Raw genomic sequence first — 18,939 nt, 5'->3', positions numbered from 1 at the left:
GCCATTGTCACTTATTTTGCCGCGCAAATAGCAAAATACATATACGTTCTAGTTTTAGTGTGTCGTTTCCTAATCTAATTGCCACAACTCTGTGTGATTTAATTCGACTACTTTCTGTTCCTCTTTCTTTACTTTTGTTGTTAGTTGTCTTTTAATTACCTACCAAGCAACTCTCGATTCTGTTCAACAAACCTTTGAATTCCTTTGCTATCCCTGTAAACAGCGTCATCGTCAAATCTCTAAGTTTATATATCTTCTCCATAAACTTTGTTCTTCTTTCTATATTTATCAATGATTTTCTTCACTGTTTGCTTAATGCACATGTTGAACCAAATCGCGGATGGGCTACAACCTTCTCCCACGCCCTTTTCAACCACTACTCCCACTCATATTCCTGGACTCTTCGCTTTTGCAACCTCCTTGCTCTATAAATTGCAGATAATGCTTTTATCACGGTGTTTTATCCAAGTTTCATCAGAATTGTAATAAGTGTATTATTTTGTATTCTGTTCCCGATCATTAATTTTGTGTTTAATTTTATTTCTGTTTTCTTCCCAAGAGTCTTGTTTGCGCTCAGCATTTTTCTTCCCTCACTCTGTTTTAATGCTAGAAATAAAATGCAACAAGACGATCGAATGTCTGTCGAGAGAACGGTGATTGGACGAACGTAAGAGTTTAATACAGATAATATTTAATACTAATTAAAGTTATGTGTGTGATAGGGTAGTTTTTCCTACAGAATAGCAACGTTTCTTTCGTTGCGGTTATAAACCGACATGCACAGTATGTTTTTGCAGCGAATCCTTACACCATCCTAGCTGTATCCTCTATTTGTCAACAAAAATATTAGTTTCCGTTGAATCATTTTCTGCACTGAATGGTAGCTACCCACATTATTTTCATTCGAGCTCCTTGATATCTAAGCTTTTTCATCTATACCACAATTCATATTTCAAGATGATTCTGGCGAACAACGGTGTTAGCCTTGTTTTATTGTGTTATTTATTTGTTTATTTGTTTGACATCGCCAGCTTAAAACCTTGAAGCCCTTCACTCAAAAACTGCAAGGATTATAGTGTGAACCTAAATAATATTATTCGAGAATATTTATCAGAGGAAGTTTTAAAGTTTAATCTGATAGTAACCATCTTACTTAAATAATTATAACTATCACACAGTATGAAATAGAGTACAGAAGAAAAGGAGATGAGAGAAAAAAAAAAAAAATGATTGTGTCATTCTGAAATGCGAAATGATGTAGGTGAACATACGCGATTACGTCAATTCAATTGAATGATAGGTTGTAGTGATTCTCTGTGGATACAGCCATTCACTGCCCAAAACTACACGTACCGTGTTACACCGTAAACAATCAATGTAGATGCTCTCTAACAGCGGAAATCGGTTATGACCACATACATCTTCTCACAGCTTTGAATGAAGCAAATAAAGCTTTAACTCATATACAGCTGCTGTATTTCTCGAACATAAGCCTACTCCTTTAACAAGAGAAACTGAAAGAATGAAACGAGGCAGGGAATTAAAACGTGCATTCAGTCTAGAATGTCAGTGTTAAGACTAGTTATTGTGGTGTATAGGTAATCAGTGAGAAATAAATGGAGAGCTACCATTATTCGAAGGCATTTGTTTCCCAATTCAATTGACGATGGTGGCAGAACTTGTGAATATTATCAAATCGTCAGTGTAATAAAACGTGAGTGTAAAACTAATACGAAGTATTTGCAGAAAAATAGGAAGACTGGTAGAAGCCAACGTTGCGGAAAATTAGCTTGTTTTCCGGAGAAATGGGAACGGGGGAAGCAATATTGTTGCCGTCGCTTATCTTATAAAATGGATATAATGGAGATAAACCCATATTCATACTTTTTACAGATGTAGAGAAAGATTTTAACAATGTTCACTGACATACATTCTTTGATATTGTAAGGTAACAGGGACCAAATTCAGGGAGAGCGAAGTTATCTACAATGTGTACAGAAACCAGATTATAGTTGTAAGGGCCGAAGGACATGAAAAGTAAGCATTAGTTGAGAAGGAAGTAAGAAAGAGTTCTACTCTGTTCTCCATGTTATTCAATCTTTACAGTGAGCAAACAGTAAAGGAAAATTTAGGAAGGAAATGAAAGTTCATGGAGCAAAATTAAAAACATTTTGTGTTTCGATACCATTTTAAGTGTGTTACATTCGGCGAAGGACTTGGAAGATCAGGTGGAAGAAATGCATTATATCTCGAAAAGATGTTGTAAAATGAACATAAATACCTAAAAGGAAAGCATAGGTAATGGAATGTAACTGAGTTGCAAATGATGCAGGGAGAATCTGATTAAAAATGAAACGCCAAAATTTTGCCATTTGGGCGGGGAAGGAACTGACAGGGAATAATCAGAGGATGTCAAATATAGTTTGCCAATGGCAAGAATAGTTTCTTCTGAAAACAAAAGAATCTTAACATAGAATATAAATTTCGGTGTCAGTAAATATTTTCTGAAGTAATTAGCCTAGAGTGTAGTCTTATATGAAAGTGAAACTGGGGCTATTAACAATGCAGAAAAAAGAGACTTCTCAAATGAGGAGTCACAGAAGATAGCTAAATATCGTCTGACTGGATCGGGCATCTAATGAAGAGGTACTGAATCAAACCGGAGAGACATTAGCCTTATGTCACACCTTGACAAACAGAAGTGATAGGCACACGACAAATAGAGAAGCTATATGGAGACTAAGAGATTTGCATCCTGTAGCCTATTGTTGACAGCTATATGAAATAAATCTTCTAACTGAAAATCAGATGCCCATCGGAGAGACATTAGCCTTATGTCACACCTTGACAAACAGAAGTGATAGGCACACGACAAATAGAGAAGCTATATGGAGACTAAGAGATTTGCATCCTGTAGCCTATTGTTGACAGCTATATGAAATAAATCTTCTAACTGAAAAATAAAACAATAGCATAAAAATTAATATTAGTCATTTGCAAAAAGGCATAAACTTGAATAGTCAAGAACTACTGGTCAAAAAAAATTATTAACTACAGGTTTCTTCGTAGCTACGGTAATAACGTGGTCATACCACCTGCTGCAGAGAAAGTGATGATACCTGAGGGTAACCAAAAATTAATAAATATTAGAAATTCAAATATCCACGAGCTAGGAAGCATCACCTGCACAAAAAATGTCAATCGCTTGTATTCTTCTTTGTATAGCCGTAGCAGGCGCGAATTCGGGGATAGGTTCTGGGGGAGGGGGAGGTTCAGAGTATGTTATTTACTCCCCAAGGCTGGAAAGTGTAGCTAATTCTTGCAAGTAAAATGTTTCTGATTTTCACTGTGGTTTCCATTTAGCGACCGATCAGAACTTACTTTCCGGACCACACAAGTGTATGGGGTGTGTCTATCTTCCGCCCTTACTACGGTTGGAACTCTGCTGGGAACACATTTCAATGAGGTGTCTGAATTTCTGTGATGGCCACCCATCCGATTCTTCCTCGGAAGTCGAAAATGCACGTGACTGCCGGTAAGGTTCTCCAGGCATTCGCCAGACCCAAATCCATCCATCGGATTGCCACAGAGCATAGCACGATTCATCATTCCAAATCACTCGTTTATAGTGATCCACTGCCCAGTGACGCCGTTCATTGCATCACATAAAGCGGCGCTTAGCACTCACTACGGAAATGAGTGGCTTATGACGACGCTAGGTTCTGAAGCGAAGTCGACGTTGTAGCTCATGCCAAAGGCGCTCCATTGGGTTCAAGTCGGGACTCGGGGCAGACCGTTCCATTTCAGAAATGTTATTGGTTGGTTGCGGGGAGGGCACCGAACAGCGAGGTCATCGGTCCTATTGGATTAGGGATGGATGGTGAAAGAAGGCGGCCATGCCCTTTCGAAGGAACCATCCCAGAATTTGCTTGAAGCGCTATAGGGAAATCACAAAAAACCTGAATGGCCGGACGCGGGTTTGAACCGTCGTCCTCCCGAATACGAGTCCAGTGTGCTAACCACTGTGCCCCCTCGCTCGGTGCATATTGTTGCCCACAAATCATTGCCTGATAGATGCTACACTCCTGGAAATGGAAAAAAGAACACATTGACACCGGTGTGTCAGACCCACCATACTTGCTCCGGACACTACGAGAGGGCTGTACAAGCAATGATCACACGCACGGCACAGCGGACACACCAGAAACCGCGGTGTTGGCCGTCGAATGGCGCTAGCTGCGCAGCATTTGTGCACCGCCGCCGTCAGTGTCAGCCAGTTTGCCGTGGCATACGGAGCTCCATCGCAGTCTTTAACACTGGTAGCATGCCGCGACAGCGTGGACGTGAACCGTATGTGCAGTTGACGGACTTTGAGCGAGGGCGTGTAGTGGGCATGCGGGAGGCCGGGTGGACGTACCGCCGAATTGCTCAACACGTGGGGCGTGAGGTCTCCACAGTACATCGATGTTGTCGCCAGTGGTCGGCGGAAGGTGCACGTACCCGTCGACCTGGGACCGGACCGCAGCGACGCACGGATGCACGCCAAGACCGTAGGATCCTACGCAGTGCCGTAGGGGACCACACCGCCACTTCCCAGCAAATTAGGGACACTGTTGCTCCTGGGGTATCGGCGAGGACCATTCGCAACCGTCTCCATGAAGCTGGGCTACGGTCCCGCACACCGTTAGGCCGTCTTCCGCTCACGCCCCAACATCGTGCAGCCCGCCTCCAGTGGTGTCGCGACAGGCGTGAATGGAGGGACGAATGGAGACGTGTCGTCTTCAGCGATGAGAGTCGCTTCTGCCTTGGTGCCAATGATGGTCGTATGCGTGTTTGGCGCCATGCAGGTGAGCGCCACAATCAGGACTGCATACGACCGAGGCACACAGGGCCAACACCCGGCATCATGGTGTGGGGAGCGATCTCCTACACTGGCCGTACACCACTGGTGATCGTCGAGGGGACACTGAATAGTGCACGGTACATCCAAACCGTCATCGAACCCATCGTTCTACCATTCCTAGACCGGCAAGGGAACTTGCTGTTCCAACAGGGCAATGCACGTCCGCATGTATCCCGTGCCACCCAACGTGCTCTAGAAGGTGTAAGTCAACTACCCTGGCCAGCAAGATCTCCGGATCTGTCCCCCATTGAGCATGTTTGGGACTGGATGAAGCGTCGTCTCACGCGGTCTGCACGTCCAGCACGAACGCTGGTCCAACTGAGGCGCCAGGTGGAAATGGCATGGCAAGCCGTTCCACAGGACTACATCCAGCATCTCTACGATCGTCTCCATGGGAGAATAGCAGCCTGCATTGCTGCGAAAGGTGGATATACACTGTACTAGTGCCGACATTGTGCATGCTCTGTTGCCTGTGTCTATGTGCCTGTGGTTCTGTCAGTGTGATCATGTGATGTACCTGACCCCAGGAATGTGTCAATAAAGTTTCCCCTTCCTGGGACAATGAATCACGGTGTTCTTATTTCAATTTCCAGGAGTGTATTTTATGATAGGGTGCACTGTCACGCTAATCTCCAAATTGTTCTTGCACGATATGCAACATCCAATGCTGCAAACTTTGTACATATCCTTCCCCATTCAGCATGTTCCAAATCACAATAGAGGGACCAAACCCTAAACAGGAAAAATACCCCCATACCGAAACACCATCTACTCCGTACTTGTTTTATCACTGCACATCATGGCAGGTAGTGTTCTCCAGGCATCCGCTGAACGCAAACCTTTCAGTCGAATTGCCACAGCGCATTGCGCGATTAATCACTCCCAAATCAGCAGTTCCTGGTCATCAGTTGACAGTGTTATCACTCTTTACATCACCCAAAGCGTCGCTTATTATTGACTACAGAAATGTGTGGTTTATGTGGAAATGCTCGACCACTGTACTCCATTCTCCGTAACTGCCTACGCACAGTGACTGTGTTAACTGCACTACAGGTAGCCTTTTGGAATTCACGAGGCATCTCTTCCGCGGATTTCATGCAACCAACCAGCAATGGTCGACGTTTCTCCTGCCGTCAGTACGTGACGTCAGCACGGTCTTGCTTCGTCTATGGTTACTCCGCGTTTCCACTTCACAACCACATCACCAACAGCCGACGTGTGCAGGTGTAGATGTGCTGAAATGTCCCGCATGGATCTATAACTTAGGTGACATGGAATCACTAGTCGACGTTCGAAGTCGCTCAGCTTTTCTGACCGGCCCATTCTGATCTTAAGCAGGCCACTGTTGCAGAGCGGTTCTGGGCGCTTCAGTCCGGAACCGCGCTGCTGGTGAGGTAGCAGATTCGAATCCTGCCTCGGGCATGGATGTGTGTGATGTCCTTAAGGGGGGCAGGACGTCAAACGGGCCGTCTTGGAGCAGGAGAGACACCACAGGACATATTATTTTCCACTGTCTATACTTTTACGAATAAATTCATAAAACTTTGTCAGCATGACCAGGAAAGATTCAGGATTCACAACCATAGCAGTAGAAGTTCAAACAAATAATAAAATAATTTTTTTTACATGTGAAAGTTCATCATTTTTTCAATTCTATTGGCTGCGTTTGTTGCTATAGGTACACGTTTCTTCATAAGTAAGAGAGATTCTTCAATGAATTTTGCACAGCATACAAACCACACTTACAGGTGTATGAAACTCTAGAAGTTATTTAAGTTATGAAAAAATGATTGTGCTGTTACATTATAAACTCCATGTTTAGGAAAAACGCAAATTTTATAGTTAATTATCTCAATTTTTACCACAGTTTTTAATAGATTTGGAAAATTCTAGAGTTTCATACACCTGTAAGTATGGTTTGTATGCTGTGCAAAATTCATCGAAAAATCTCCCTTACTTATGAAGAAAAGTGTACTTATAGCAACAAATGCAGCCAATGGTATGTGAACAAAAGGTGAAATACAAATGTAAAAAAATAAATTATTTTCTTATATTTTTGAACTTCCACCACTGTAAGTGTAAATCCTGAATCCTTTCTGGTCATTCTGACAAAGTTTTTATGAATTTATTTTTAAAAGTATAGACAGTGGAAATTAAAAATTCCTGTGGTCTCTCTCGTGCTCCAAGTCGTCCCGTTTGACGTCCTACCCACCTAAATTTAGTTAGGTTTAAGTAGGTCTTAGTCTAGGGGACTGATGACCTCAGATAAGTCCCATAGTGCTCAGAGCAATTTTTTGATTCAGCTCTTACCGCTTGTCTACTGACAACACAAAACTTCCCACTTCCCTCTACACTTTCCCGTCCGCCTATTATATAGTCATCCATTTCGTATTACGTAGGGCTGTCCGGGTACTTTTAGAGTCCATGGCGAAAATCTCGCAGTCTCTCCTAGAGCTGCGGTGTGCTTTCAGCGGTGTAGTTGTTGGAAGGGGCCTTGAGTTTTTCACCGCACCACAGTAAGGCCACACGTCACTCGCGTGCGCCACCCGCGGGCGACCGCCGTATGCAACGCGCGGCCCACCGCCGGCCACGTTCGACCGCCGACGCCCCTACAGTCCCTCGGGACTCAACACGCAGCGCCGGTGCCGTGCCCCCGCCTGCGCCGTGTCAATATTAACGTCGCTACGGAAACACGCACGCCAGCCCGCTATGCATAGCGCGTGACGTGACGCGCGCAACCCCCAAGTGTTAACTACGTCTACAGCAAACCCGCAAACAAGCGACTCTGTGGAGGAGTAGCGGAGGTGGTCCTGCGCGTGCCATGCCCCATTTTGCACTAAAATACCAACGAGCTGCCCACCGCCTTTAGCATGACACTCCATGTGGTGTACCTGATGTACAAAACACAACTCGTTCCTCCTAGGAAGCAATACATGTACACTACTGGCCATTAAAATTGCTACACCACGAAAATGACGTGCTACAGATGCGAAATTTAACCGACAGGAAGAAGATGTTCTGATATGCAAATGATTGGCTTTTCAGAGCATTCAGACAAGGTTGGCGCCGGTGGCGACACCTACAACGTGCTGACATGAGGAAAGCTTCCAACCGATTTCTCATACACAAACAGCAGTTGACCGGCGTTGCCTGGTGAAACGTTGTTGTGATGCCTCGTGTAAGGAGCAGAAACGCGTACCATCACGTTTCCGACTTTGATAAAGGTCGGATTGTACCCTATCGGGATTGCGGTTTATCGTATCGCGACATTTGCTGCTCGCGTTGGTCGAGATCCAATGACTGTTAGCAGAATATGGAATTGGTGGGTTCAGGAGGGTAATACGGAACCGCCGTGCTGAATCCCAACGGCCTCGTATCACTAGCAGTCGAGATGACAGGTATCTTATCCGCATGGCTGTAACGGATCGTGCAGCCACGTCTCGATCCCTGAATCAAGAGATAAGGACGTTTCCAAGACAACAACCATCTGCACGAACAGTTCGACGACGTTTGCAGCAGCATGAACTATCGGCTCGGAGACCATGATTGCGGTTACCCTTGACGCAGCATCACAGACAGGAGCGCCTGCGATGGTGTACTCAACGACGAAGCTGGGTGCACGAATGGCAAAAAGTCATTTCTTCGGATGAATCCAGGTTCCGTTTACAGCATCATGATGGTCGCATCCGTGTTTGGCCACACAGCGGTGAACGCACATTGGAAGCGTGTATTCGTCATCGCTATACTGGCGTATCACCCGGCGTAATGGTATGGGTTGCCATTGGTTACACGTCTCGGTCACATCTTGTTAGCATTGACGGCACTTTGAACAGTGGACTTTACATTTCAGTTGTGTTACGACCCGTGGCTCTACCCTTCATTCGATCCCCGCGAAACCAGCAGGATAATGCACGACCGCATGTTGGAGCTCCTGTACGGTCCTTTCTGGATGCAGAAAATGTTCGACTGCTGCCCTGGCCAGCACATTCTCCAGATCTCTCAGCAATTGAAAACGTATGGTCAGTGGTGGCCGAGCGACTGTCTCATCACTATACGGCAATCACTACTCTTGATGAACTGTGGTATTGTGTTGAAGCTGCATGGGCTGTTGTGCCTGCACGCGCCATCCAAGCCTTGTTTCACTCAATGCCCAGGCGTATCAAGGCAGTTATTACGGCCAGAGGTGGTTGTTCTGGGTACTGATTTCTCAGGATCTTTACAGCCAAATTGCGAGAAAATGTAATCACATGTCAGTTCTAGTATAAAATTGTCCAATGAATACCCGTTTATCATCTGCATTTCTTCTTGGTGTAGCAATTTTAATGGCCAGTAGTGTATTTAAACACTGCAAGATGAAAGTTTAATGTACACGCGAGATACGCGATTACAAATGTGAAATGCTAATGCATAACTAAACGGTGTAATTGGCAGAATATTGAATGCTAGTACGCAAACGTGCTTGGCTTGTGTTGTACAGGTTCCGGATGTAAGTTTGTAGGATGCAGTTCCTAGAGATGAGTCGTTCGCAAACTAACGGGTCCAAAGGAACGGTTCATCAAGACGAACGGAACGAGTGAGGAAAGGATTCTAAGGAACCGCCTTTCAAAATTCACTTCGGTCGCGGCTTTCTACTTATAGTTCCTGGGAACGGAAAACGGTCGGTCTCGTTCCCGAACTGCACGTCGGCCGGTCTCGTTCCAACCTCGGTCCCGTTCCCGCCTGTCTCTGTCTCGGTCTCGCTCGGCCGGATTCGTCCTTCTTCACGTAGCCACTGGTCGCAGTTCCACTGCCGACTTCTCATAGTTATCGAGTTGTTGTCGTTCGTTTTGTTTCGTTCGCTTCGCACGCCCATTCTAGATATGTTTCAAACCTTTTTGAACTCTGAACTTCTGATTCTTTTCGTATTATGTTCAGCGTCCACGACCGGTAATTAAAATGGATTTTGTAATTACATAAATTACATAAAAATGACGTGGTAAGAAATGCATACATCTTTTCACTATTTCGATAAAGAGCAGTAGAAATACTTGTAAAAATGCAATATTTATTATTATTACACATGCAAAGGACGTCGGCATGGCACACATCCGTAGCCATTTTCAGTATTTTTTTGATCCAAGGTAAAAGAGCATGTTCATTGCTGTGGAAGACACATCCACTTACAACCGAATGAAGCCCTCGCTTCGTAATCGATTGTATGCTGTCACATTTTGTAAAGAGAATATGATAATTCCTACAAAATTATTTCAGTGGTACAGGGCGGCGCACAAAAAATCGGCCCCGAGTACTAGACTGCTCATTATCGCCCACCAATCGTCATCTATTGTTTCGAAGTTGTTTGCAATATCATATTTATTATTTCTACGCCGCCTAATTATTACGTTTTTATCTATTCTACTCGTAGCGGTCAACAAATCGTGCGTATTTGGCGATTAGTCTGTGCTCGGGGCCGGTTTTTCGTGCGCCACCTTATATTATTTCACTGCGATCAGTCACATAACGCTACAGTTGGTTAAACGAGATGTTTTGCCGAATCACGAAAATTACAAGTGTGTGACAATTCTGTTATGAATAAAAACTCAGTAATCCAGGGGGGAGGCAAGTGTCCCCTCTTGGCACCTTCCATCTTCAGTCACCTATGCTACTAATTTTCAATTTTTCATAAGAAACATATACCAAGCACAATGAACGGTGAACGAGTAAAAATGAACGGTTCGCAGAAAAGAGCGATCACCAGTGAACTAGTTCCCAAGGATAAACGACTTATCCCATCTCTAGTAGTTGCATGGTCAGTCAAACAGGGTCGCTTAATGCTGTTTGTGGATGAAGTTGGAATTTTCGTCCGACAATGTTCTATATGTGCTCGATTGGAGACACATTTGATGATCTATCAGTCCAAGACAACATGTCGAAACTGTTGAACAAGTTCGGTTTCAACAGCGGTATGTGGGCGTGCGTTATCCTGTTGTAAAACACCACCTGGCATGCTCTTCATGAATAGCATCTCAAAGCAGAAATTTGCAATCAGAGTGCGTGGGTTAAGCACGAAAGGGCTCCTGCTGTCAAACGAAACCGCACCCCAGACCATACCTTCACGTGTATGTCAAGGCACAAAGTTAAGTTGGTTGCAGGTCATGAACTGGTCTCCTTCTACCAACAAACGGCCATCACTGGCACCGATTCGGAACCAGCTCTCATGAGAAAACACGACAGACCACCCTGCCCTCATGTGAGCTCTCGCTTGACAGCACTGAAGTTCCAAATGGCGGTGGTTTGGGGCCCGTGGAATGCACGCCCAGGGCGTCTGGCTAGGAGCTGTCCTTGAAGTGGCTGTCCGGAACACGCCCTTCTTGCGACCTTACATTCTCGTGGCCACCGCTGCCGACAATGACGCACAGTGGCTCCATTCCTTGTCTTGCAGTATCGCAGAAGGAACATCCAGCTTCTCGTATACCATTTACACGACCACATTCAAACGCAGTGTGGTGCTGATAACTGCACTTTTGTCGCCTTGAAGCCAACATCAACTCACCAAGTCCAGTCTCGAAGCTAACTATCGCTGACGCCCGATACAGCGTGTGTTTAAGTCGAACTTCATTTGCACCCTCTCAGTGGCGCTACTATGGCCACTCTTACGCGACTGATGCGAAATTGTCTTTCAGTTGTAGAAACACGCCTACCGACTTTCGTTTATGTCGCAGTACTTCTTCTTGGTGTGACGAATTCTTTTTTCTGTGGGTGTGCTGTAAATTCGAAACTGTGTGTGAGTGGTTTTTAGAACCGGAAAATATTTACGTATGTTTCGAATCCCGGTAGTTGATACACAGGGAAATTCCATGATGATATTTCAAAATTTCGTGGACGCTGTAGAAGGGTAAATATATCGATCTAAGATAAAGGAGGCTTGTCGGGAAACGACTAAGTCAAAAGTCACTAGCGAAAATGGTTCTCATACCTCTGACAATGGAATACGTGCACCGGTACTGTTGTTGTTAAGATGTAGGGCAGGCAACTTTCAAAGATGGTAGTACGTACCAAAAAATGAGTAAAAATGGCTACTAAACGTGGGGTTTAAAATGCATACCTTAAGACCTATGAGCACTTGTTCATCTTCGATATTCTGAAACACTTCTCTTCTATTGCTAGCTCTCTGATTTCTATGTTTTTGGAGGAGGTAGTACGGACAAAAACAGGAAAAAAAAGTCTAATAAACATGGACTCTAAAACCATACCTCAAGACGTATGTACACTTGTTCAGTACGAGATACGTGTTTCACAGTAACGAAGACGAACACGTACTCAGAACTCTCAAGACACGCATTTTAGATCCCATATTTACAAGACATCTTGTACTTGTTTCGTTCAATACTATCACTTTTGAAAGTTGCCTATCCTGCAATGTTAGCAACAACAATATCGCAACATAATATTCCACTCTAAGAGATGTTAACAAATTTTGCTTGCAACTTTCCACTCGGTCGTTTCCGGACCAACGTCCCTTACCTCACTTTCATGCATTTACGCTTCTGTATCATCCCTGAAAGACTGTAACATCATTACAGGAAAATTATGTGTATCAGATAGTTCCTGATGTCTGACATATCCGAAGCACTTCAAAGATTTTATTGAAGTACGTATAAGTAAGTTAATGCCAATAAATTGAGAATAATTGAATGTGAAGTATACAAACGACTTGTCACGTAGGCTACTTGATAAAATTTGCTATATACCAGTAGCTGGTTAGAGGGCAGATAGCCTGATCCCGGGAAAATCGTTTTTATTCGTCCTAAAAAGTCTGTAATATAACAGTGACACATCAGCCATGTATTTACAGGGACCATACAGTTAAGCAACTAAAATAATCAAAAATTTCGCGTATTTTTAATTTTAATCAGCGTAACAGATTTACATGCACGCGTGTTTACTTCACGGGAAATTTATTGTGTTTTCCTTTCTTGACAAAAAGGGTTACAGAGCTTGTACTGATTCATGCCGTTCCTGCCTGATACAAATATCTAATGAATTTATCGTCTTTCTCATGTCTCAAAAGGTGCTTTTGAGTGCTTCAGCAATCTTCAATCTTCTGCCAGTCTTTTTTTTCATTTTTTTCCCTTGGCATTTCTGCTGTGGAACTCTTAGCTCCCAGAAGCACGTACGAGACCCATATTCTTCTACGAGCTGCATTACATTCTCTTCGAACCAATCCATCGCTCACGTAACTAAAGTCAGCAACGACAAAAGTGGAAACAATTTCAGAACAAACATTACTGTGCTGCCAGCGGAGAGGACTCGAACTTCTTTTGAGGGTTCGATAAAAGATAGACAGCCAGTGAAACACGAGCGAACACAAGCTAAATCGAACTGAATGGCGACCGAATGCCGTTTGCTCACGCGCGCGTATCATTTACACCAGAGAAAATCCTTGTTCGCTGTAGCACGTTCGCTTGCTTTCGCTTCTGTGTCGAGTGGGCTTTACTGGAGAGGTACCGTGTAAGCGCTCCGCTTCGCTGAGCTCGACAACGAAAGGGTATTCACGGTCGATTGCCGCAGCTCTGGATGCCGGATATCTTCTGCGATATCCCGTGTCTGTGGTCTTCTTCTCTGTTGTCAGTAGCAGTCCCACCTAACACAACAGAAGGAAAATGCGTGAGTATCTAGAGATTTGTAGTTACAACATAAAAGAAAGAACCTAGTAGAAACTTTCAGTGTTCTAATGTACTGAACTTGGCAAAAAGACTGATGAACGTAAATAACTTTCTACACTGGCACATGAGAATGACTCTAAGGAAATGACCAAATGAGATCGCTCACTAGTAGGAAAATGGATCCATATTCGAGAGGATAGCAGTTCCAGTCCCAGTCTGGACATTTGGATTTAGATTTCCAGTGATTTCCCTAAATAATATTCATGTGGATACCAGAACGTTTTAAGGGTATGACGATTGCCTTCGCCCGTCTGAAACCGAGCTGTGTCGCTAATGACCTCGTTGTCGATGGGGCAGTAACCCTAAGTCTTCTCTCCCTCTCCCTTTTAATTACCTGAATCTGTTACCTCAAAGCTTACCAAGAGAAGTGTCACATGTACACCGAAGAGCCGAAGAAACTGGTACACCAGCCTAATATTGTGAAGGCCCCCGCGAGCAGGCAGACATGCCGCAACACCACGTGTATGGACTCGCCAAATTGTCTGAAGTAGTGCTGGTGGGTATTGACACCGTCAATCCTGCAGGACCTCTCATAAATCCGTAAGAGTACGAGGGGGTGGAGATCTCATCTGAACAGCACGCTGCAAGACATCCCAGATATGCTCAATAATGTTCATGTCTAGGAAGTTTGGTGGCCAGCGGAAGTGTTTAAACTCAGAAGAGTGTTCCTGGTGCCACTCGATACCAATTCTGGACATTTGGGGCGTCGCACTGTTCTGATGGAATTGTCCAAGTCGTTCGGAACGCACAATGGACATGAATGGACGCAGGTGATCAGACAGGATGCTTACGTACGTGTCACCTATCAGAGTCATATCCATCACATGAGTCAAACTGCACATGCCCCACACCTTTACAGAGCTTCCACTAGCTTGAATAGCTTGACATGCAGGGTCCATGGATTCATGACGTTGCCTCCACACCGGTACACATCCATCTGATCTACACAATTTCAAACGAGACTCGTTCGACCAGGCAATATGTTTCCAGTTATCAACAGTCCAATGTTCGTGTTGGCGGGCCCAGGCGAGGCCTAAAGCTTTGTGTCATGCAGTCATCAAGGGTAGACGTGTAGGCCTTCGGCTCCGACAGCCCATATCGATGATGCTTCGTTGAATGGCTCGCAAGCCGACACTTGTTGATGGCCTAGTACTGAAATGCGCAGCAATTGGCAGATGGGTTGCACTTCTGTCACGTTGAGCGATTCTCTTCAGTCGTCGTTGGCCCTGTTCTTGCAGAATCTTTCTCCGGCCGCAGTGATGTCGGAGATTTGATGTTTTTCCGGATTCCTGATATCTACGGTACACTTGTGAAACGGCCTCACGGGAAAATAACCAGTCCATCACTACCTCGGAGACACTGTGTCCCATCGCTCGTGCGCCGACTATAGCACTACGTTCAAACTTACTTAAATCTTAGTAACCTGCCGTTGTAGCAGCAGTAACCGATCTAACAACTGCGCCAAACACTTCTTGTATTATATACGCTTTGCCGTCTGCAGCGCCGTATTCTACAGGGTGATTCAAAAAGAATACCACAACTTTAAAAATGTGTATTTAATGAAAGAAACATAATATAACCTTCTGTTGTACATCATTACAAAGAGTATTTAAAAAGGTTTTTTTTCACTCAAAAGTTCAGAGATGTTCAATATGGCCCCCTTCAGACACACGAGCAATATCAACCCGATACTCAAACTCGTTCCACACTCTCTGTAGCATATCAGACGTAACAGTTTGGATAGCTGCTGTTATTTCTCATTTAAAATCATCAATGGTGGCTGGGAGAGGTGGCCGAAACACCATATCCTTAACATACCCCCATAAGAAAAAATCGCAGGGGGTAAGATCAGGGCTTCTTGGAGGCCAGTGATGAAGTGCTCTGTCACGGGCTGCCTGGCGGCCGATCCATCGCCTCGGGTAGTTGACGTTCAGGTAGTTACGGACAGATAAGTGCCAATGTGGTGGCGCTCCATCCTGCTGAAATATGAATTGTTGTGCTTCTTGTACGAGCTGAGGTAACAGCCAATTCTCTAACATCTCCAGATACTGTAGTCCAGTTACAGTAACACCTTCGAAGAAAAAGGGACCAAAAACTTTATTGGCTGAAATGGCGAACAAATGTACAACTAAATGAAACTTTATAGCTCCCTTAATTCGCCGACAGATAGTGCTTAGCTCTGCCTTTTGTCGTTGCAGAGTTTTAAATTCCTAAAGTTGTGGTATTCTTTTTGAATCACCCTGTACCTGTTTACATATCTCTGTATTTGAATATTCATGCCTATACCAGCTTCTTTGGCTCATCAGTGTAGTTATTCAAACAATGCATGTTACTGAAATACATTTTACTATTCCCGTCAGCGATGCAGGACGATTTTTTGTTGTACCTGAAGCCACAATAAGAATAATATTACATAGGCTACTGCAAATAATTTTGTGGTGCCTGATGGTTATGACCATAAGATCGAAACCATCTGTTAAAAGTATTTATTACAGCAGCATCTCTTGATGGCTTTGAATTTGAATTTTTTCCATTACCTGCAATCCGTGGTGAACCATTTGCACGAACTGTTTAAATCTCTGTCGTCCTCTAAAATTTGTGCTCTCTCCACACCCATTTAGTAACACGTAAGTTATTCTCTTATGTGTTAATGTACACTCCTGGAAATGGAAAAAAGAACACATTGACACTGTTGTGTCAGACCCACCATACTTGCTCCGGACACTGCGAGAGGGCTGTACAAGCAATGATCACACGCACGGCACAGCGGACACACCAGGAACCGCGGTGTTGGCCGTCGAATGGCGCTAGCTGCGCAGCATTTGTGCACCGCCGCCGTCAGTGTCAGCCAGTTTGCCGTGGCATACGGAGCTCCATCGCAGTCTGGTAGCATGCCGCGACAGCGTGGACGTGAACCGTATGTGCAGTTGACGGACTTTGAGCGAGGGCGTATAGTGGGCATGCGGGAGGCCGGGTGGACGTACTGCCGAATTGCTCAACACGTGGGGCGTGAGGTCTCCACAGTACATCGATGTTGTCGCCAGTGGTCGGCGGAAGGTGCACGTGCCCGTCGACCTGGGACCGGACCGCAGCGACGCACGGATGCACGCCAAGACCGTAGGATCCTACGCAGTGCCGTAGGGGACCGCACCGCCACTTCCCAGCAAATTAGGGACACTGTTGCTCCTGGGGTATCGGCGAGGACCATTCGCAACCGTCTCCATGAAGCTGGGCTACGGTCCCGCACACCGTTAGGCCGTCTTCCGCTCACGCCCCAACATCGTGCAGCCCGCCTCCAGTGGTGTCGCGACAGGCGTGAATGGAGGGACGAATGGAGACGTGTCGTCTTCAGCGATGAGAGTCGCTTCTGCCTTGGTGCCAATGATGGTCGTATGCGTGTTTGGCGCCGTGCAGGTGAGCGCCACAATCAGGACTGCATACGACCGAGGCACACAGGGCCAACACCCGGCATCATGGTGTGGGGAGCGATCTCCTACACTGGCCGTACACCACTGGTGATCGTCGAGGGGACACTGAATAGTGCACGGTACATCCAAACCGTCATCGAACCCATCGTTCTACCATTCCTAGACCGGCAAGGGAACTTGCTGTTCCAACAGGACAATGCACGTCCGCATGTATCCCGTGCCACCTAACGTTCTCTAGAAGGTGTAAGTCAACTACCCTGGCCAGCAAGATCTCCGGATCTGTCCCCCATTGAGCATGTTTGGGACTGGATGAAGCGTCGTCTCACGCGGTCTGCACGTCCAGCACGAACGCTGGTCCAACTGAGGCGCCAGGTGGAAATGGCATGGCAAGCCGTTCCACAGGACTACATCCAGCATCTCTACGATCGTCTCCATGGGAGAATAGCAGCCTGCATTGCTGCGAAAGGTGGATATACACTGTACTAGTGCCGACATTGTGCATGCTCTGTTGCCTGTGTCTATGTGCCTGTGGTTCTGTCAGTGTGATCATGTGATGTATCTAACCCCAGGAATGTGTCAATAAAGTTTCCCCTTCCTGGGACAATGAATTCACGGTGTTCTTATTTCAATTTCCAGGAGTGTATGTTTAATGATCCTCTCTGTACGTGATGTTTCCCACATGTCTCTTCGTATTTGTGGAGGAGCTATTTGTTTCTTACATTATTTATGTCCTATATTATTACCCTTAATTTTGAGGTTCCTAACGTAACACCACATCTCAAATACTTGGACTCTTTTTTTCTGGTTTTCTTCCCATCCATTATTCACTTCCATTAAATGCAGTAGAGTCGAATGCTATGAAAGGGAAGCAGTGGTTGAGAAGGGGGTGAGACAGAGTTGTAGCCTGCCCTTGATGTTATTCAGTCTGTACATTGAACAAGCAGTAAAAGAAACCAAAGAAAATTTTGGAGTAGGAATTAAAGTCAATGTTGGCTGATGACACTGTAATTCTTTCAGAGACAGCAAACGACATAGAAGAGCAGTTGAACGAAATGGACAATGTCTTGAAAGGGAATTATAAGATGAATATAAAAAAAGCAAAAGAAGGATAATGGAATGTGTTCGAACAAAATCAGGTGATGCTGAGGGAATTAGATTAGGAACCGAGACATTTAAAGTAGAAGATGAGTTTTGCTATTTGGGCAGCAAAATAACTGATGATGACGGAAGAAGAGAGGTTATAAAACGTAGATTGGCAATGACAATAAAAGTATTTCTGAAGAAGAGAAAATTTTTAACATCGAATATAATTTAAGTGTTAGGAAGTCTTTTATGAAGGTATTTGTATGACATGTTGCCATGTATGGAAGTGAAACATGGACGATAAACAGTTTAGACAAAAAAAGAATGGAAGTTTTCGAAGTGTGGTGCTACAGAAGTATACTGAAATTTATGTGGGTAGCTCCTCATAACTATTGAGGAGGTACTGAACAGAACTGGGGTGACAAGAAATTTGTAGCACAAGTTGTCCAAAAGAAGGGATCGATTCATTGACACATTATGAGACATCAAGTGATCACCAATGTAATATTGGAGGGAAGTGTGGAACGCAGTAAACGAAGAGGTCGACCAAGAGATGAGTACAATGTGCAGATCCAGAAGGATGTAGGTTGCAGTAGTCATTCAGAGGTGAAGACGCTCACACAGGGTAGAGTCGCATCGAGCTGCATCGAACGAGTCTTCGGACTGAACACTACAGCAACAACAACAGCAACAACAACAACAATGCAGTGCTCTGCGTGTACATTCTCAGAATTTTTTCCCATGTTATTTCATATGTTTGATGCTACAAGTCTTCCATCAATGAAAGATGCCCTCTATGTCTGGACTAGTAGTTTTGTTA

This window comes from Schistocerca americana, chromosome 7 (assembly GCF_021461395.2).
Source record: "Schistocerca americana isolate TAMUIC-IGC-003095 chromosome 7, iqSchAmer2.1, whole genome shotgun sequence".
In the NCBI taxonomy this organism is placed as follows: domain Eukaryota; kingdom Metazoa; phylum Arthropoda; class Insecta; order Orthoptera; family Acrididae; genus Schistocerca; species Schistocerca americana.
The sequence above is the reverse complement of the archived record's forward strand: the minus strand, read 5'-3'. Positions refer to the sequence as shown.